We start from the raw sequence: 15988 nt of genomic DNA on the forward strand, positions 1-15988 counted from the left end.
CTATGGGTGGAACAACATTATGAACTAACCAGTACCCCGGAGCTCTTGACTCTAGCTGCATATGTATCAAAAGATGGCCTAGTTGGCCATCACTGTAAAGAGAGGCCCATTGGACATGCAAACTTTATATGCCCCAGTACAGGGGAACGCCAGGGCCAAAAAAAATGGGAATGGGTGCGTAGGGAAGTAGGGGGGAGGGTATGGGGGACTTTTGGGATAACATTGGAAAATCTAATTGAGGAAAAGATGTAATAAAAATATATATAAAAAAAGACTATCTTTCTTCTATGATCAGAACAGTTATAATTTTGCAAAGTACAGTGTAATTCATGAATAGTCACTCACACCCATAATCCCTACACTCAGGAGGCTGAGATAGAAAGATGCTAATGCTATGAGTTCAGGGCCATCCTGGGCTGCACATGAAACTTGGTCTCAAATACTTGTATGTCAGTGTTGCCTGTAGTGTTTCTATAACTTCTACAAGGCATAGGAGTATGGAAGTAGCTCTATGTGATTTTCCCAGAAGCCACTCTGCATACGCCGAGCCTGTTACTTCACCCTGGTGCTCTGGTTGACATACCTTCCTGGTGTTCCCAGGGGCCCCTTTTCACCATTCCCTCTGCACTGGCCAGCTTCTGACTTGTGGTTCACATCCTCAGCCTGCTGCCAGCTGGCGTCTGCCCTCCCAACTCCATGAATAAACTTACTAAAGGTCACCAGTGACCTCCAGATCCCAAGAGCCAAGATGTGCATGTGGGTCCTCATGTTGTATAAAATCTCCTTCAGACTGTAGGCATAAGGTATCTATTGATGACAAATTAATTGTGCCTTAAGACTTGGGCTAAATCCCCAAAAGATCTTGATATATATCATGCAGAATAGATAGATAGATAGATAGATAGATAGATAGATAGATAGATCATATAGATATATCTTATAGATATGATATCTATGTGTAGATATTCTGAAACAAATATATCTAAAGTCCAAAATACTTTTAGCCCCAGGCATTTCCCATAAGGAATATTCATCCTGCTTTTCAGGATTTGAAGTCCTCTTCTTCCCTTCTGAGTTCCCCTTTCTGGGCTAGCATCCCTCTTCCAACTCCCTCTTAAAAGTAATATCCTCTAAGACGTCATAGTTGCTCCTACCCACTCTCACTTTCAACTCACACTTTCTCCCTTAGGAATCTCAACCTTCCTACTCTCCTTGGATGAAAAACCTCCTGGGTTGTATCTTTTTGCAAACATGTGTGACCTGGCCACCCTCTGGCAGGATGGTGCCTCCAACAGTACCCGGTGGGCCTTCTGGCCAATGGGTGTCCTATCGAGTGGGCATTCTCATTCCTCTCCTCGCAAGCTCTCAGGACATACCCGAGGCTAGACCTGAACTATGTATTCCAAAGTGGCCTCTCCAGTTCCCTTTCCCACAAGCAGTATGCTCCTCAGTTTTCACAGGAATACCTTCAGCTTCTGTCTGCCTCTCTGCTCCTTCATTCTGGGCTCTAAGCCAGTCCCAGAGCCATCTTGTCAAACTTTAAGTCTGACCTGGAGCTTCCCAGTCTAAATCGTTCCTGCTTTCCCAAGAAATACCCTGATGATCTGGCCTCATCTAGTCTCCTCGCCTTTATTACACCTGGCCAATATCATCCTCCAGTCTCCTGAAGGGACCAAACTCCCAACAGTTCATTGCTCTTATGTGAGGCCACCCTCTCTGGGAGGCCAGGTCCCTCCAAACCATCTATTCTAGGAAGCTGTACCCTTCCCCAAATCTTTTCTCTCATAGTCTGTTGGTTTGTTTTTGTTTTTGTTTGTTTGTTTGTTTATCTATTTTCCATTAGACGATTCTTTCAGGAGAAGGCCTGTGCCTGATTCCAGTTTAATCTGGAGTAAGGTACTTTCCATGCAGTAAATATGCAATAAATGACAAGAAAGAATGAACGAATAAGCACTAAGTTGGATATAATCTTGAGAAACATCAAGCTCAATGGATAGAACTCTATCAAATGTCCCAGGCTAAGCTCATGCCAGCCTCTGGTCAGACCTTGCAGGAACTGGAGCCTACCCCCAGAACTTGGAGTGCCCTTTCTTTATATACCTTCAAATCAATCCTGCAAGTATCCCAAACTGTCATTTCCTCCTGGAACCCTTGTCTCCTCCAAGCCCACTTCCATCCCATTCTGGTTTCTCTATAAATCACTCTGTGGACAAATCCCAGCTATTATGGGTTGGTTTGTCTAGATCCACTCCCTTTTGCTGTTTCCATAAAAGATGTGAGCATTCCTAAACCACTGTACAGGCAATGTGACCAGGCTCAATTTAGAAGTAGCCCGACAAACCTTCATCTGGGACACTGGTGGCTGGTCACAGCAAGCCAGAGGATGTGTCCCTGTGAGTCTATCACTCCTTAATGTATGCCAAGTCCTGCTCCCCCTCCTCACCTAGGAAGCAGCAAAGACTCCCAGATGCATCTCTACCAGAGGAATCATGAGAGCAAAGCTATGCTTTGGAAGGCTGCTGCACGGCCTTAGAAAGTGGGTGGTTAGGAGAGATGGCTTGGCAGGGCAACAGGTGAGATGACCTATGAAGTTCTGCTTCAAGGGAGCAAGGCTCTGAACTTGAAGGAAATCCCAGAGTATAGAAGTCCATTATCTCCACCTCTTCAGAACACTCAACATACCAGCAAGGAATGCCAGCTTCATGTAGCTTCCAGGAGGTTTAGGAAAGCTATGGAGAAAGAGTTTCAGGTACTTCTGGGTGGCAAAGGGTGGCCACAATAAGGTGGAAGTTGTCTGTGTCTTTCCGCAGGGAAAATTTCCTAGTGAGAACGAACATCTGGGTCCTGCCCTACTCTGCACCTTTCTGACAAGGTTCATGAGTGAGCACTCTATGCGGCACCATAGCACCATCAGAGACACCCTGCTGGCAGTCAGGAGGCAAAGTCTTCAAGAAGCCAATACTGAAAGCCAGGGAGGAGGACAGTGGGACTTCTGATCCCATATACTCTCCAAGATGTCATTTAGACACTCCCCTGAGCCCCATTAAAACCCTTTCTCCTGGCACGAAGTCGGGAGGGGCACACCTCAGCTTCCTGTTCTGACACCACATGATGTTTGCACCTGCTGATCTCACCTTCTCCTGACATATTTAAATGAAATGGGAGGGGTGCTCAGAATTCTGTGTGAACTCTAAGAAAGGCTGTGAATGAGCTAATTACCCCTGGTTCTCCTAAACCTGCATTTTACACCTCTTTGTAACAGCAGCTGCAGCTGCACCGGGAGGGGGGGGGGGAGAACCCATCTGAATATGAAGCTTCAGATGACTTCAGCATAACCATGCTGCTACCTAGCCCCACTCACAACTCCCAGCCCCAACAACTCGTCCATGTTCTCTTGAAAGATTCTCTATTTGAGGGGAACCATCCTTGGGAGAGAAGATCCTCGTGGGGATTATGGGATGGGAACAATCTCAGCCCATCAGCCAGAGGCTCTCTGACCATGAGAAGTTCAGGGAAGATGAGCCAATCAATTCTGTCCTTGTTCCTGTGCACTCAAACAGTGCCTTCTCTAGATCTCCTGCATCTGTCACAGACTATTACAGCTAAAGAAGGACTCCCCAAGTCCATAACTACACCCACACATCTCTGCCACCCCAGTCCTCCTTCTCTTTGGCCATATCTTCAGAGTGAAGGAAGACATATGGACACAACCCTAGCATAACACCACCAGCAACAGTATCTGAAGAGCTAAACACAACCTCCACTACTCGAAAGACTACAGCTTGTGTAGGCCCATGTTTCCATTGTTCTTAAGACATTCATTTCGTCACGCTGAGTTGGGTGAGTAAGGATTGGTGGTGCTTTGTTGTGAATTTCTGCATATAGCTGAAGAAAGAATTTGTAAGGCAAGATAATTCTTGACCTTACTCAACTGTCATCCATTCCTGCAGGCACAGGTCATCATATTAATGTAAGTGTGTCCTATTTCCTATCTCCTTTGACTTTCCAATCAAGCAGACCACATACTCCAAGGACCAAGACCGAGGACAGGAGTGAGTGGCCCCTAACTTTGGCACCATGTGAGTCCCTCCCCCTGCCATCAAGGCCTTAGGTTTTCCCAAGGAAAACCAAGAACTGCTGGAGTCACAGAGAAAGCAGCTGGTCTTTTTCTCTGTGCTGCCTCCTTCCCATGTCAACCCAGAAGAAACTGCAGGTGGCACCAGAGTAGCCTGCGAAGGTGGAGGAAGGATGAAGGAAGAAAGCAGAAAATGAAAGTCAATGTGTAAGGGTCCCTGCCCTCCAGGCTGCTCATAGCTACTCATAGCTGCTCATAGCTGCTCATAGCTGCTCATAGCTGCTCATAGCTGCTCATAGCTGCTCATAGCTGCTCATAGCTGCTCATAGCTGCTCATAGCTGCTCATAGCTGCTCATAGCTGCTCATAGCTGCTCATAGCTGCTCATAGCCTGTTCGAGGTTTCCTACTGATGAGCAGGGGCACTCTACCTCAGGCTGAGAGAACTGGGACAAGGCAGCACCCCTGCCCTTCAGGAGCTTGTCTGTCTCTATCTCCCTCATTAATCCCACCCAGTGGAAGATGATGGGAACCCCTTTCCAATGTGGGTGACTGACGCTCAGCTGTTGTTCTGTCTCATAAATATCACAAATAATTTAAAGAAATAAGTCAATTTTTTTAAAAAATGGAATCTAGATCAGAGACAATGCAAAGCTAAGCATTGGAGCATTTTATGCAGTAACAGTGGAGTGAGCACTTTGAAACTTTGAAGCTGAAAAGCACTTCCCTGTACATTGTCCACATGACAATTCTCCCATCTCTGTGTTCACCATCTGGAGGTATTCTGCATGGGGACTGTTGTCCCTGTCTTCAAGAGGAGAAGACTAAAGCTTAGGTAATTCCATGGTTTAACATTGGCCACATAGATAGTCCCTACAGCAGGATTATACTTGAACCCACTCTCCTCCCAAATTCAGTGTTTATGTGGACAGACTATTCAAATGGGCAAAATAGCTAATAAAACATCTTGAATTCAAAAAAGAAGAAGAAGAAGAAGAAGAAGAAGAAGAAGAAGAAGAAGAAGAAGAAGAAGAAGAAGAAGAAGAAGATTCTAGAGCGATTAGACTGTCAACTCCAAAAGAGCTCAGACTGGAGACAAATTGAGAGCAGTAAGAAAGTAAGATACTCATATAATGCAGGACAGGAATGGTAGCTCAGTGCTTAGCACAAGAGCAGCTCAGGTGTGGCAAGGCCTCGGCATAGCCACCGCTTACCATTCTCAGGAACTGGCCTGAGGCCGCTTAGGATGAACCGGTCCAATGGAATCTCTCCGACTGCTTCAGTAGGATTGCTGGGCAGATCAGTCAGGACAATGCTCAACATTTGGTACTGGTTGATTAGCAAAGCACACTGACATCCTACTGTCACAGTGGCAGAGAGGACCACTTGAGAGTTTCTGTCACTTGAAAACATCTTTTCCAAATTCTATTGATCAGTAGAAGAAAGGCTGAATTGCAACATACCAATTTTGCTACTAGAACCCACGTGCCCAAAGGCAATGGACACAACTTCTCTGTGATTCCACTTCTTCATTAATGAAGTAATGACAGCAACCACCTCAGAAGAACAGTGGTTGATTGCCAGATTGCAGATTGGATGCAAGAACAGAAAAGCAAATACATAGAAGGGTATATGTGTATATATACATATGTCTGTATGTATGATTATGTGTGTGTGTATGTATATGTAGCTGTTGATGCTATTATGTTATACATTCAAACTTCATAAAGGCAGTTCTATCATTATGTTGTTTCTTCTCACTCAGCAATTTTTAATCAACAGTTTAGATGGGGAAAAGGTAGAGAACAAGGTCAATTGTCCATATGCAGATCTGGGAAGGACTCCCACAGGTTTCATGTCTGACAATGGTATGGCCTGGGCACCATACCATTCCTGTGCCTTCTGTCCTGAGTTACTCTACAGGGGAGCAGACCAGTTACAGCTGTATGTTCTGTTCAGAGTGTCCCATTTTAAAAAGTAATACTGAGACAAAATTGGTCAATGGCGATGTGTGGTTATTATCAAAGCATGTGATACAAATGTACGAAAATGTCATAACTCAAGATATTACTATAATCAGCATACACTAATGTATGAGAAGAAACTATGTTGAAATTCAGGAAGGCAGAAACATAGCAAGGCATTGAGATATGACAACAGATGAAAAGTTACCTATGTTTGGAGGCTGGGTTGGGGAGACAACTCAGTAGATAAAGTACTTGCCACACAAAAATGGAAATCTGAGTTCAGACCCTCAGAACCCATGTAAAGCTAGGCATGATCACTCATGCCTGGGATCCCAGCACTCCTACACTGAGATGGGTGTGGCAGGAACAGAAGAATCCCTAGAAGGTCATGGAGCAGCTAAGCTGCTGTACACAGCAGCAACCAACAGAGACCTTGTCTCCAACCATGAGGACCAACAACTGAGGTTGTCCTCTGGCCCCACACAGGCACACCATGGCACATGTGTTTCCATAGCCACATATTTGAACACACATACACACAAAAAAAGATACATTTAAAAACAAAACAAAAGAATGAATGTTTTGTTTGGTCACATCATTTAGATGATGGCATTCGTACTCTGTTTACTGCATGGCTTTTGAGAGGCTGGATCAAGTCAGGAAGGGAGAGATTTTGCCAAAGAGAATAAGAGAAATCTAATTCAACAATGAAATAGTGTGTTCTGTTCTGTTCTATAATGAACTTCATATCATAATCATTGTCAACTCAGGGGCTTAGTGTCCAGCTGTCAGGGATGCTGATGAGTTAGAAGCTCTTAAATACATCCCCCAACTCTCAGGTCTGTGGTATTAGCCCCTCTCCCCTGCACAGAGTTCTCTTCTGCATATACTTTCCCCTACCAAGGTCTCTGTGGAGTTCCTAATCCCACCAGTTTATTGGTCTATGAGATACATATTAAACAATGAAGGATTGATTCGGCTGTCTAAATGCCTGTCAGTTCTGAAGATTTCAACACTGTAGCAAGTGACCCTCTGGAATCCTAGAAGAATCGCCAAGAGTATCAGGAGCTTAAGCTTCAGGCAGCCTACATTGGGGACCTCAGTTGCACAGGCCAAGCGCTGCATCACTGCCTCCCCCAACCACCCACTATCACCATGGCAACCATCAGGGCTGCCTGCCTAGGCAAGGCTCTTGGATTCAGGCAGGGGGAGGCCCAGTTTTTCCTGTGATTTCTCAAAGTAGTAGGCCCTAAGGGGAAGCAGGTAGGAGGGTCCAAGAGGGAGAGTTTATTCTATTCTTCCCCAACAAGATGCCTTGGGCCCACCTCAATACAGGGTCAGGCTATTACTTGACCTTATCATCTTCTTAGTCCAACCAAAAGAACAGGAGAAGGAGCCACTAGGGAATCTCAATATTTTTAGAAGCACGTCACTTAGCAACCTAAATGTCCCATTCTTTTCCACCCTTCCCAAAGCCCAGGGAAATAAATACAGTATTGAGGACTCCAGTATTTGGCTCCAATGCAGCATGAAGATGTAGTAATAATAATACTTTCTATTTTTATAGAAATAAAGCTTGCCTTCCAAGGAGCTCCAAAAGTCTTGCTAAATTTAAGACACCAATCTCTCACACCCAGCCCCCTCTCCCTCTCTCTGCAAACTGCCCAGGGATGACTAGTTCCATGGCACGTGACTAAAGCCCAGAGCCAGCAGGGACTTTTACGTGTGGACTCTAAGACCCAGAGTGGGAAGAATTCCTCTCCTGGTACATTACTATCTGCCACAGAGAAACAGCACTCACTTGCAGAGTAAGAACAGGAAACATCGGGGTTTCCCAGACAATTGCCAGCATAGCCTTTCTACATTACCTTTGACCCAGAGAACCATTTTCTTCTTCCAGAATCTCTGTCTCCCTTCATTTCCCTTTAATGGTCTCCAACAACCATCCTGCTAAAGACCTGGATCTGCCCATGCACTGTTGACTTCAACTCAGGTCACCAGTCTCTTCCCATCTCTCTCTCTCTCTCTCTCTCTCTCTCTCTCTCTCTCTCTCTCTCTCTCTCTCTCTCTCCAGGAATCTAGCCCCTATCTACTGTTCCAACAGCCACCATATAATGATAGATCCCAGAAGTCCAAGGTCCCCTGCCTTAAACTCCAGTGCTCCTATAACCCAATGGTTCAAACAGCACATTGAACTCACAGAGCCAAAACCATTCTCAAAGCTCCACACTTCAGACTGCTCCTTATCCAGAATGTTAACACACCTCAATATAGGGAGTCACTCCCCAGCCTGAGGTTCAACTTTGATTCCCCCTTCCCCCCATCCTCTAGGGTTAAATGTCAATAAATGTCTTTCGTATCAGTTCCCTTCCTCTTTGGCTCCATTGGCTCAATCCAGTTCAGTAACCCTCATGTTAGGGGTGGGGCATTTCTTAATTCTGTAAGATGAGTTAGATTTGTAAGATCCCTGAGGCTTGAAATAAATGCAGATCAATTCCTTGTAGCTGGATTTAGCTATTTTGTGGGTTCTTTCTTCTACCATTCTCCACTCCTTTTCCACCCTTTAAACCCCTAATAGTAAATTGGAGAGAAAAAGGGATAAAGATGAAAGAGGAAAGAGATTCCTGAACGAAGTTAGTTGTCAGAGAGCAGGTGATGTTCTCATCAGAATACTTCCTGTTGACCAGGGCCATTGAGTTCCTTGGGGTAAGTTTGTTCTTCATCATCAGAATATCCACTGTCTCCTTGTTTCTTCTTTCCACATGGCTACTTAACAAACCTTGAGCAAAATCAAACAACAAACCACCAACAGCCCACCCCACCTCTCTGGGCCCTAGCATTTATACACACACTGAAAAATTCCAGGAACTCCTAACATCACATAATCAAAGAAATGACCGGCAGCTGGCAAAACCATGGTTCTACTAACGCTCCAGGCAAATCAGAGTCAGCTGCTGAGGACAATCTGAAGCAGCCCCATATCTCACATCTGAGATTAAAACAAAACTATATTCTTATACTATTTCTTTTTTTTTTTTTTTTAAGAAACCAAATGTCCAGCATTCTCACTAATTCCTCTTTCTGGCTAGCTCTTTGTTTCTGTTCCTCTCAAACATGCTTGTTTTCTCCAGACCACTTCCATCTGAGTGTTCAGAAGAGGCTACTATGCCTTGTTATCTAGATGGGGCATTGTTTTCTGTGCCACAACATAAACAATACAAATGTCATCTCTTCATTATCTGGGCTAATGGAAGAAGCAGCCTAGCAGGCTAAATATGATGGATAAGACCAAGGTAATTGATTGTATACTTGGCTTTGAGATGTGGTTATAGGCATGCCCATATACACAACTACCTCTGCCCATCTGGAAATCATCCCAAACCCTCCCAGCCTGGCCTTAGTCCCAGTCTGGGGTTTGGCCACATTGTAAAAGGAGGCTGTGAGATGGGCAGACAGAACACATATGATTAGAAGTTAACTATGTCAATACTTAGAGCATCCAATTTAGCTACCTGATATTGAGCAAAATAACATGACACACTTCATGGCCAAAGACTCCCATGAGCCATACAAAGAAAGTCAATTTATTTCCTCCAGAAACTCAAAATCCAGGAGGAGGCAGGAGTCTGTTAGTAATGACCCACACTATCTGAACAAAAACAAAGATGCTAATAAAGTATTGTGAAAACAGAAGGGGAGGAAGTATCCGTGACTCTAGCTAGGGGACTCTAGGAAGCCTCCGTTCAACAATTAAGAAAAGCTATCACTGCTGTGGGCGGACAGGTCTTTATTATATCTAGTAACTCAACTGTGAGGCTTTCTAGACTTGCCCTTGATACTCTGTGAATTAAACATACAGTTGGTTCTAGCCTCTGCCTGGAGCTATGAGATACGTCATTGAGACCATTTTTACTTTGGTGCATGAAATAGCAAACAAATTGGTGCCATAGGATGATACAATAAAGGGCTCAATCTGTGGCTGTGACAGTAAGCATGAATAGAGACTATATTATGGTGCTAATTGCATGGCAAAAGCAATGAATAAGAAACCCCCTACAAACATGGTTTTTCATTTCCACTGCATCTCTGTCTCTATTGATGACATCATCCCAGTTAGATGAGAGTGAGATCACTTCCTATCACCTTTAGGTAGCTTATTGTGATGGAAGCAGGGGTACACTACAAAAAGGAGGCCTGGTATTAAACAGACTTGCTGTAATCACAACAAACAAGTCATCTCCTCTCGAAGGTTCCAGAGAGAAGTCAGGCCAAAGGATCTCCAAAGTCCCTCTAGTTCAAATGAACTGTGGCTCTTGATGCCAAAAAAAAAAAAAAGGAAAAAAAAAGACTGGAAAGATGCACAAGAAGCAAGTGATGAGGATGGCAGGTCATCAGTAGGAATGTGATGGAGTAATGAGGGTGTACAAGAGCAAGCAGAGGCAGGCAGGTGTCAAGAGCTTCTGGGGTAGAAGTTGACATCTAGGGCAGCATACTGCCAAGGAAGCCATCACAGGCCACAAAGAGACCACAGCATCTAGGGACTAGGAAATGAAGAGGCATTCCGGGTCATATCTTAGGAGATGGGGGCTCTCTGAAGATGGGGCTTCAGGATATTTCTTATAAAGAAGAAACTGGGGAGAACGTGATGTCAGAAAGCCAAAAAGCCATGAAAACATCCAAGTCATGAGATACAGGTAGCCAAGAGACGAACAGAAAAAAACATGTGGCTTTTTTTAGACAGATGTGAGGGGCTGGTGGGGGTATGGCTAAAGGGTTAAGAGTGCCTACTGTGGGGCTAGAGACATGGCTCAGAGGTTAAGAGCACTTGCTAGTCTTGTAAATAACCTGGGTTAATTACCAACACCAGATGTCAGTGGCTCACAACATCTCTAACTCCAGTTACAGAATATACAAAACCACCTTCTAGCTTCCCGGGAGACCAGACAGTGCATCTGGTGCACATACAAACATGCAGGCCAACACTCATACACATAGATTATAAAAACACAGGCAGGATTTGGGAAACCCTCAGCTATAACAAATGCAGAAAAAATGATGAGTCTAATTCTACTTCAACACTGCTGACCCCACGTTGGTACTGAGGTCCAAATCCCAGAGTGCGCAGTGGTCTAGGGCTCACACTCAAAACCTGTGTCCTGAAAGCCTAGTGCTTGTGACAAAGAGTCAGAGACAACATGGAAAGCTGGTGACTATCACAATGGATCATGCGCAGCAGCAGTTATCTATTATAGATGATTTTTTTCTTCAACAACATAAATGGTCAGCAGCTGTCTATTAAGAATTCCTCCTTCTCCTCTAGCTTGGAGGGGGATCCGCAGAGTTCCCCATGTGACTTTAGAATTTCAAACACACCAAGCATAGGAAAGAACAGATCTAGAATTGTACAGCAGGCATGAGATAGAAAGGAGGTGCAATCTCAGTGGCCATAATGAAGCAGGCCACATGAAAAGCCCAAGGGCAACAGGAATGCAGGAGCATGTGTGGGGCCAGGGAAGGGCACTCCCTGTTCTCAGACAGGTAGGCAGAGGTTCAAGGAAGGAAGATGCTGACAAAAGCCCAAAGCATCCAACCTCAGGCCAGAGTAAGATCTCTCTACCAACACCCTCTCTCAAGGATAACACACACTGGCCAGCTTCCCAGCCGGACCAAGACTGCTTTCAAACTTGAATACTTGGCAAATACTCCTTCCAAGCCAATCCTTTGCCTACTTGTTGAGTATTCTGCATTTACAACTGTCAGCAATAGCAGATGTCCCTCTGTCATGATCTGTTCTTCCGTCAAGTCTGTTTTTCTCCAGTTGAGGCTGGTCATCGCGTTGTTCTGCAGCCTCTCTGTGATCTCTAACACCTCATGATGGCTGCGTGATGCTCAGTCTTCAGTTCATCCCCAGCCCCGGGGGATTGTTTGCTCGCCTTATCCATCACTGGGGGAGAGGGAGCCAAGGAAGGAAGACAGCGGAAGGAATAACAAGGAAAGTGATCAAGCTGAGGGGCCATGCCTTAGCAGCCAGCTAGGAAACAAAAACTCCTCTCTCCTCAAAACAGAGGAGCTTAGAAGCTAGGCGAGCATAGGGATGCAATTGTCAGCTACCATGGTCCAGATATGAGATCCACCCAAACCCCATGAGCAAAAGTCTCCTGGGGCAGAGTAGGCAGGCTGCAGTTCCCCATCCCTGCTCTTCCCTACTCTTCCCTGTTCTCATAGGGGAAAGTCTAGCTAATGGATTCTCTACTTCCTGAATTTTGCTCTCATGGGCAGCTTGAGCAGAGCCAGAGGCGATCACAGCTAGTCTATGTGAGATAAGCCTGTGAGAGGGCTAGAGTGGCAGGGCCAGAGCCATGACCAGGGAGTCTTCTTAGACCACTGCCATTACCCCCAGCCTGACTGGAAACCACAGTACCCTAAACAGACCAACTGCCTCTCTGCCTCAGCTAGTCTTTAGTGGAGTTCTTACACCTAAAACCCCAAAGATTTCCAAATACTCATTACTATACAATAGCTCCAATATATCTTCAATGTATACAAAAGATAAAATATATATAGTAGTGCATTTAACAGGGGTTAATATTTTCTGATCTTTCTTTCAAACCTATGTTAAAAGCTTGAGGAGGCTGAGGCAGGAGGATCACAATTATAAATCATACATGGGTGAGGATGAGTTTGAGGCCAGCCTGGGAACTGGAATATCTTGTCTCAAAATAAAAAGTAAATAGAAGGCTTGAACCTAAATTTCATGAGAAGTGTGGTTAGCCCCAGGGCTACTAAACAATAAGAAGGTTTAACACTGCAGAGACAGGTGAGGCTGTCTAGCCCCAGTTATATCCTCCTCCTTTCTGGAGAGCTATGTCCTGAAGTTGGTCAGGTTGGCCCCATGCTTATATTTCTCAATATAACAGGATGATTTTTCTCCCTCTCAGGTCCCAAATATAGTCCATAAAGCATCTGCATCAGAATTACCTGACAGCCTGGGTAACTACCAAGTCCCAACTGTCCGTGGTAAGGCCTACATTTCTCATTTTAACAAGAACCCGAGATTCTTTTGGTGGACATAAAGCCTCAAGAGCCACTTAGAGCCACCAAGTCTGCTTATGACTGTAAGTCTTCTTAAAATACAAAAGAAGCAATCACAAAGGACCCATCAACCAACTAAACCCTATGAAGGATGGCCCTTTAAATTGCTGTCTGTCACTTGCTGCTCTCTGTGGATGGCAGAGCTGATGAAGGATTTATACTCTGTAATTACCAATCTATCTAAGGTCACCAGCTTTCCCATCTCCTCAGCTCACACAGAGCTACAAGAAGGCAGCAACAAACATTTGTTATCTTCAAACAGGAAGGAGGAAGAGAAGACAGTTAAAGGGTCATCTCTATCTACACTTCCAGTGTATACCAGCCCACCGCCACTACCGTTTGCAATGTGTCCCTGGCAATTTAGATGAATACAGAGTTAAAGCGTTACTGTAATTGCCTATTTGCATTTGCGACTGTCCTAATTTAGGGGCTATATGCACTCTTTATTCACAACAGCTTTATTGGGTTATATATGCAACCACAAAATTCATGCTCCCAATTGGTACAGTTCAGTGGTTTTTCTCTATATTCCCAGACTTGTGCAACCATCACCACTATCTAACTTCAGAATATGTTTATCCCTTAAAAAAAAAAAAGTCCCAAAGTCAGATTCAGAAAAACAAATTGCACATGCATTATTGGATTTATGGGTTCTAGATTTCCTAGAGATATGTAAAATCAGCCAACTACATAGGACATGAGAGAGGAACCACAACTCTCTGAGGAAATGAATGAGAATAATAGGAGAGAGTAGGGACGGGGAGAGAAGGGGGGGGGGACACAATGAGAATAATAGAAAAAATAAAGAGCAGAGGGAAGAGGTATGCATACAATGGGAATAAGGGAGGAAAAGGGGGACAGAAAGAAGGGGTATGGGCACAACCAAAATACATAATATACTGTGTGAAACCTATCAGTATGCACAATAAATATCTGCAATTAAAAAAGGCACATCCTCACTTCAGATGTGTTTTCTTGATCACAAGGAGGTAGAGACTATTCTGCTAGGATATAACTAAGCTGGGACTTGAACTCAGCTCTCCATTCCACCACCCCCTCATCCCTCACACACACACACACACACACACATGTACTCTGTTGCACTGATGACAAGGCTCTCTGAAATTCCCTTAAGCAAGTGTAACATAAAAAGACCAGCCATTTGTGGGTCAGAACTTAGCATGTGTTCCTCAGCTCTGTGTTAGCGAGTCTACACACTCTGCAGATGCTGCTGAGAATTGTAGCTCACCCCATAACAGAGCTTTTCAGGGCTGGAGTTGTTCATTAGCTAATTAGGCTGTTCTTAACTAATCTGGGAGCTGAGCATCAATTTGCTTCTGTTTGTCTTCTCAGCAATGCTGCTACCACTAACCCAGAAGCCTGCCCTTGCCTTTCATTCTGTCCTGTCTCCCTACCTAATAAGGGGTCCTCACAGCTCACCATTCTTCTAGATATCCAACCCTGCTGCTTGAACTTGTCCACCTTATTGTCAGGGACATGTTTTCTGAACAACTATAGCAATAGAATGGTCAATATTCCAGAGAGAAAAACATAATATTTTTGCCTAAAACCCTATTGAATCTTAGGACTCTTAGACCCTCAGTAGCATCCTTTTTGTCAATGTGAGAACCCACCATCTAGTTCTACTCCAGAGTTCTACAAGAGAAGATAAGCAATCAAGTAGAAAACACAAATCTTTGATTGTTAATGTAAGTTTTATGTGACAAGAATTTTATTTTTCAAATGCCCCAAGAAATGACTCTGTTGGGTATTTGTGTTCTAAGTCTGATGAGGAGTAGAATGTCACAGAATGTCATAGGGGAAGATGACAGAACTGAAAGATAAGGAGCTAAGTGCAATGAGCCACGGGAAGCTTTTCAAGGTCTGTTCATTCAGATTCTACAAGGAGCCACCATCTTTGGGGATAAGAATTCTCCTTTCCCGGGGTGGGGTTGGGGGACATCTAACACCAGAGCTGTATGACCTGCTTCAGAGGATGCTCACTAAGTCCTTCACACACACACACTGATCCTCAGATTCCCTCAACATAAAATAGTCAGTATATTGAGACCATATGTGGAGATATCATATTTTGAGTCCTATATCATTCCAATGTTCCACCCTTTAATATCTTCCATTCAATTCTTCATTCACTGGCATGATCAATACTCATTGAGCATTACAAAGTGACTACTCTCAGGCACATGAGAAATAAAAGCTGCCATATATATATATATATATATATATATATATATATATATATTATATAAAGCTATATACATTCAGTTTCACCATAGATCACAATTTATAATGGTAACATAGGGGAATAAACCTTTACACTATCATGTTTGAGATATTGATGCAGGACAGACTATTGGTGAGGCAGCAACAGACCTATGATGTTTATGCTGAGCATGTATGAGACTATTCCGCCCCCCCCTCCACATAATGGAGCTATTAGGGTACCTATGTTAATGTAAATTTTGCACTGATATCACATCTCCCTTGTGATAAACATTCTGAAGCCTCCACCTGTTCATTGCGCTACCAGCACACAAGACATAGCACCCAAAGAGGAGGTGTTCACACAGCACCTATCCAGAGTGACGAAGAAGTGGACAGAGACAGAACATGGACTAACATGACAGTTTTGTATGTTAAAACATGGAAGACCTGGAGTCAGACTTTGCTTTTATCCTATTTTTAACTCAAGGCACGGAATACATGTGATTGCGTATATCATTTTTATATGGGGAGATTGAAAATAAAGTCTTGACTCTCGATCTGTCTTCTAATGGAGAAAAGAGTAGATTCTAACAGAGATCTTATCTATGAACTAATGTAGTAGCCTTATAT

The 15988-nt window shown here is 44.0% G+C and overlaps 1 protein-coding gene across 9 annotated transcripts in view; it reads right to left on the bottom strand.

Moving 5' to 3' along the window:
• Cacna1e (calcium voltage-gated channel subunit alpha1 E) overlaps positions 1-15988 on the bottom strand; it is a 486129-nt gene that overhangs the window by 261101 nt on the left and 209040 nt on the right. The gene's annotated exons all lie outside the window — the stretch shown is intronic.

This window comes from Mus caroli, chromosome 1, assembly GCF_900094665.2.
Source record: "Mus caroli chromosome 1, CAROLI_EIJ_v1.1, whole genome shotgun sequence".
Lineage (NCBI taxonomy): Eukaryota > Metazoa > Chordata > Mammalia > Rodentia > Muridae > Mus > Mus caroli.